The sequence below is a fragment of the Silene latifolia genome, chromosome 9 (assembly GCF_048544455.1).
Source record: "Silene latifolia isolate original U9 population chromosome 9, ASM4854445v1, whole genome shotgun sequence".
Lineage (NCBI taxonomy): Eukaryota > Viridiplantae > Streptophyta > Magnoliopsida > Caryophyllales > Caryophyllaceae > Silene > Silene latifolia.
The window spans coordinates 120,388,009-120,394,121 of record NC_133534.1 but is presented as its reverse complement, the minus strand read 5'-3'; the positions used below and the strand labels follow the sequence as shown (position 1 = coordinate 120,394,121).

The 6,113-nt window shown below is 39.1% G+C and overlaps 1 non-coding gene across 1 annotated transcript; it reads left to right on the top strand.

Moving 5' to 3' along the window:
* Positions 1-844: 844 nt before the first annotated feature.
* LOC141603061 (small nucleolar RNA R71) lies at positions 845-951 on the top strand. Its single transcript, XR_012524959.1, has one exon. It is a non-coding gene; the product is annotated as a small nucleolar RNA R71 (small nucleolar RNA).
* The last annotated feature ends 5,162 nt before the right edge of the window (positions 952-6,113 follow it).

Sequence of the window (6,113 nt, the reverse complement as noted above, 5' to 3'; positions counted from 1 at the left end):
TGTCTTGGGGGGTTACTTTGAGGTGGTAATTGCCCCTTTTGTCTTTGTGAACTTGAAGATGCTAGTTGAGTCAATTGGGTTTCCAACATTTTGGTGTGAGCTAGGATGTTGTTGATTGTGGTTTCCTTTGCTTGACTATCTTTTTGCATTTGAGTGAAAAAATCTTGTTGATTTTTTTGCATTTGAAGGACCGATTTTTGAAAATCAAAACCTTGGTCATTTTGTTGATTATATGGAGATTGATTTTGGTAACCTTGGTTTTGGTTGTAAAAGGGTCTTTGATTTTGGTGTCTTATGGGAGGTGGGGTGTATGTTGTTTGAGGGTTTTGAACATTTTGGCTTTTGTATGAGAGATTTGGATGGAATTTGGTGTTTTCATTGTAATAGTTTGAATAAGGGGTACCACTCTTGTATGCTTGGAAAGCATTCACTTGTTCATTTGTTCCCCTACATTCCCTTTGGTCATGTCCCAAACTTCCACAATTCTCACATATCCCACTTGGGATTGATGAAGATGCCGTCATGGCATTAAACATGATGCTTTGGTGATTTTGAGGCTTCTTCAAGTCTGGCCATAGCTTTTTCAAACTTCAAATTGATGGTATCAATGTGAGCACTAAGTTGAGCACCCAATTGAGTAATGAAGTCCACTTCATGCTTTCCTCCTCTAGTAGCCTTGCGAGGTCTACTATATTGTGAGTTATGGACCGCCATTTTCTTAATTTTGTTCCAAGTTTGATTGTCATCAACTTCGGTGAACATTCCATTTGATCCCATGTTGAGAATGTTCCTTGAATCTTCATATAGACCGTTCCAAAATTGTTGTACCAAGAACCACTCGCTAAGTCCATGGTGAGGACATGAGCGACAAATTCCCTTAAATCGCTCCCAAGCTTCATACAAAGATTCTTCATCCCTTTGCTTAAAGCCCGTGATTTGAGGTCTTAGCATGTTAGTCTTTTCCGGTGGATAGAACTTTTTGTAGAAAGCTAGAGCCAACTTTTTCCAAGAATCAATTCCGAGAGTAGCCTTATCAAGGCCTTTCAACCATTGTTTCGCGGTGCCAATTAGAGAAAAAGGAAATAAGACCCATCGAATTTAGTTTTGAGTTACACCGGTTTGAGAAATCGCATCACAATAGTCACAAAAGGTCTCCATATGAGAGTGAGGGTCTTCACTAGGCATCCCTCCAAATTGGCTTCTTTCGACTAATTTGATAAATGCGGATTTGGCAATAAAATTTCCGGTTAGATGTTGTGGTGTGGGAGTACCATTGGGTAGGTTCTCCTCGGTGGGTACGGAATGTGATGAAAACTTAGGCATTATGGGTTGATTTTATGTTGTATTTTGTGTTGGGTTCTGCTCACCTTCTCTTGCAAAAGGGTTGATGAACTCAATAGTTGGTTGAATATCTACAACCTCACCAATACATCTCAAAGTTCTCCTAGAAAGTCTTTTATTGGTTGTCAAAGTTCTTTCAATTTCACGATCAAAGGGTAACAAGTCACCTTGTGACTTTCTAGACATGCAAAATATCAAACAACTCGAAAACAATTAGAACAAACCTTGAGGAGTTTTACTTCCCCAAGGCAAAGAAAGACACAACTAATAACAATATAAGAAAATCTAAATCAATTTAACACCGTCCCCGACAACGGCGCCATTTTTGGTCGGGACTATATCTTTTCGGTAACTTGTCGTTAGGAGTACCTAGACCAAAACACAATTTATAGCTTCACAAACAACTCTACAATTAGTAAAGAGGCAAGTAAAGGTCGAATCCCAAGGGACGGGAATTGAGATGAGATTTCTATTGCAACTAGTGGTGTCTTAGGGGTGTCACAATTGGGGTTGATGTAGAAGGTCACTAAACTAAATAACAATGAAAGTAAACAAGCAAGATGAATTAAAAGGGTTATAAACAATTGATAAAAAGCACTAGGGTGTCATGGGGTCATAGGGGATTCATGGGAATTGATCATACAAACATGTTCTCAAATTATAAGCAAGCAATTATTGTTGTGATGGATCGAGTTGGTTTATATCTTACAATCCTAGGAAAGTTTGGGTCCCGGAGCCGAATCGATTAGATTGTACAACACCTACAAGTCGACTTAGTCTTTCCTACTCAACAACATGCATGGTCTAATGAGACTCGAGTTGGTTTATGTCTTACAAGTCTCATTGAAAAGATAGGTGATGGGTAAAAAATGCAAGGATTCATAGGCTCACATTTCATCAAACATAACATGTGCATGAGTTGAGATCACAACAATCAAGCAAAATAAACTATGAAAGCATATTAATTTAAGCATGAATCATTCCTCGTGTTGGTTTCCCCTAATTACCCATTAACCCTAGCTAAGAAGAACAATATTAAAGAGAGATTTGATTGATATTAACTACACTAAAGATTGCTAAGAAGAACATGCTCTTCTAATTAGACTAATGGGGTATTTATAGTGGGATTAGGTGTAGGAATTAGGGTTAACTAAGGGTTTAAATGACGATTAAGTCCCTACTTAAGGAAACGCCGGTCTTTTTGGAAGGATGGGCATCTTTCTTGAAGCTTGAAGAAACGAAATTGGTCTGCCTTGGAATCCGGGCGTCTTTAGCACGGGATGGGCGGATTCGGTGGTCTCTGCCCGGGCGTCTTGTGGAGAAGACGAGCGTCTTCTGGAGCTGCTGCCCGGGCGTCTTGGGGAGAAGACGCACGGATTGTGGTGATGGAGACGGGCGTCTTTTGGGGAAGACGCACGGATTGTTGGGCAGTCTGCTTTCTTCTTCTTTTCTTCCTTTTTCTTCATAAAATCCTTGGGGATTTCCTCGGGGATGCAAGGATCTTTTCTCATCATTGCCCATCTACTATAGTATGTACAAAGGCCTTCTAATCTTGTCTCTCCTTGATGTTTGGTCATTTGAATTCAATCAATTTAGTCTCATTTTGCCATGAAAATGCAAGGTTTGCACTCCTTTCCTACCAAGGGATCAAAACCTCAAAGAATATGCAAAACAAAGAACTAAAGACAATAAATGACCCAAATATGCACTAAAAAGCATGGGAACAAGGCTAATTCGGGGACTAAATGTGCTCTAATTATGGTCACATCAACAACATACACCAACTGATTACCACATATACTCTGCCATACGGTCACAACAACAATACAACAACCGACACACTAGACCACCAACAGAAACTGAGTAGGCGAACCTACCTTTAACCAAAAGCAGCGATTCCTCGATCAACCATACGACATCAACCAATCAAGCAATCCCTATACAAACAGCATACAAGCCTATTACTACCAATACAACCCTACAAGGAACAATCAAGACAAAGATGATGACGATGACATACCTACGCATCCTAGATCGGCGTTAAGACCGCTACCCGACTCAAGCAACGCATCCCCAAGGCACTAACATCCTCATAAGCTCCCATGGAAGAAGTTATGGTGAAGGGAAAGGAGAAAGGCGACATCTAGGTCTGAAGGAAAGAGGCGGAAATGATTTGCGATTTATTAAAACACGATTATAAACCCTCCCTGAAAAGACGCTACTCGGTCGAGTAACGCACTTACTCGATCGAGTGGCCCCTACTCGATCGTGTAACCAAGCTACTCGATCGAGTAGCCTCTACTCTATCAAGTATCACACACTCCTAAGGTTAAACAAGACACAAGGCACCTCTTGCACGCATTCCTAACGGTTATCACCTACCCCAAAGGTCGGTCAAGGTTGGTCAACGAGTCCTTAAAAGGGCGGGTATTACATGCCGCCACCTCAAAACCACAACGCGCAGGTGCGCGCGACGCGGGTGGCCATGTCCACAGTTTGGCGACTCCGCTGGGGATTATACACGTACGTGTTACCCAGGGTGAAACTTGAACATGGTTAGGGAATAGTTTATACGAGACAGTTGTCGATTTTCATTAATAGACCTTCTTAGGTCATTTCATTTGGTCTTCTTAGGCCCTAAACCAACCCATTCGACCAATTGTCCCGTCCGGACGGTCCAAATTCCTACTTGGGCCTAAAGATGGATAGCGATTGATGTCAACCATACTGCGTTACATACTCATGTTTGTATCGAGAGCTTTCACTACTCGAGGAAATAAACTAGGAACCGACGTTACTCATGTTTGGCATGAACCTCTCTAGAGACCAGGGTTTGATTGCTTGGTATGGCAACCCACCTTTTTAAGGCAAAACCCTTTAAATGCACTCAGCATACCATTATAATGCCCATATGTAAACAAAACCATGACGAAATTTTGTAAAATAAAATCCATTTCAAAAAATAAACATTTTCTAAAATGGCCTAAAACAGCGCAAAATAAGCCGAAACTCTGTCCAAATGTCGAGTCAAACTTCGGGCCTCAATCCCATTTCAAAACTCACTTCGAGTCAGCACTCCTACAACTACACTACAGTTGTCTAGGACAAACATTTCAAAATTTGTCATTTTCAAATCCCACTTGACACAGTGGTACACACCCACTTCACGAGTCGAGTCTTTTTTTGAGTAAGTGGGCAAAAATGGTCGATCGTGTTTTGATTCGTCCTCGATTTCTTTCCTCAGTCCAAAATGGTGGGAACTAGTCATGAAAGCGTTAACGGTCAACCTGAACAGCCCGCAAATGGTAATGATCAAATCCTAGTTGCACTCCTTCGTCTCCAGACAAGCCAAGACCAAGCTTATGCTTGCCTTAACGCTATCGAAGGCCGTATTGTCGCTGTAGAAGCTAGACTTCCTCCTGCAGAGGGTCCCATTCTCGACGTGCTCATACACGATAATCCTCCACCCTTTGAACAAACAGAAGTCAATCTTCCACCAGGTCCTGCTGAAGCTGAAAAGCGACTCCAGTATTTGGAGGAGCAACTAATGTATCTCAAGGGAGATGACATCTATAGGGAAAACAGTCACAAATATGAGGTAGTGAATGCTCAACTGCCAATTAACTTCTACATGACTGACATCCTGAAGTTTAAGGGGCATGAAATGTTGGAGTATGTGTCCTCAACAATAGTGCGATCACATTTTTAAATCTCATATTAAGAATACACAAGGGATGATTCAATATATAGTCAACTGATCAACATTAATCGGTAACAATTGCCTGACTAGAGTTTGACGTTACTGTCGTTTGACGGTGGTGATCAGTTGATCCCTTAAGGTCACACCTATAGGACAATTCCCTTAACTGATAAGTTAATTGATTGTATGTCGATACAGATTAATTAAATCCTTAAATTGAACAAATTTTATTTGTGAGTGAGAATTATATATCTTATTTTAATGTGATTAAATAAGATTCAATTTAATAATTAATATGATATAACTAAAATTGATTAATGTTTATGAAACAATTGAGATAAGAATAATTATTTAATCATAATTATAAAATGTTGTAGATTATATTAGCTAGACTTAATGTGACCCATTTTATATACACGTAATTGTGAATTACTTGTTAATTTGTTAATTATAATTTATTTGTTCCAAAATGATATTTAATTTGTTAAATATGCATTAATATGTCTAATGACATGTTACATGTCACAACATATTACAAATGACAAATAACAAAGATAAAATGGAGGTCCATTTTGTGTAGGGAACCGGTTTTTGGTAGGGTTTTTGGTGGTTGATTGTTTTTAATTGTAAAAAAAACATAATCATAAGACGTATGACCTAAAAAAGTTACCCTAGTTTTTGGGTAAGACAAAAAACAAACCACCCACCCTAACCAAGGTATGAAAAACCAGTCTCCCCTCCCCTTTAGGAGCATGTGACGTAATCAGTTTAAGATGATTCTTATCTTTTATGCTTATCTCTCTAAAAGGGACCTTCTCACATAAAATAGTTTTATACTTAAATTTGTTCTAAAAATTCTAATATCTCATAAATATTAATAGTATAGTAATAGTAATTTTATTAGAATAAATTTAAGGTTACTTGTAATATTATCTAGTTAATAATATTATTAGTGTTGAGGGTAAGTCTTGGGTGCAACTAAGAGGAGTGTTTCTATACTTGAAACTTGAAGATCTTGGAGGATCATCCCAAAATTATTAAGCTCAAGAACAAGGTTAGGAAGGTGTACTAC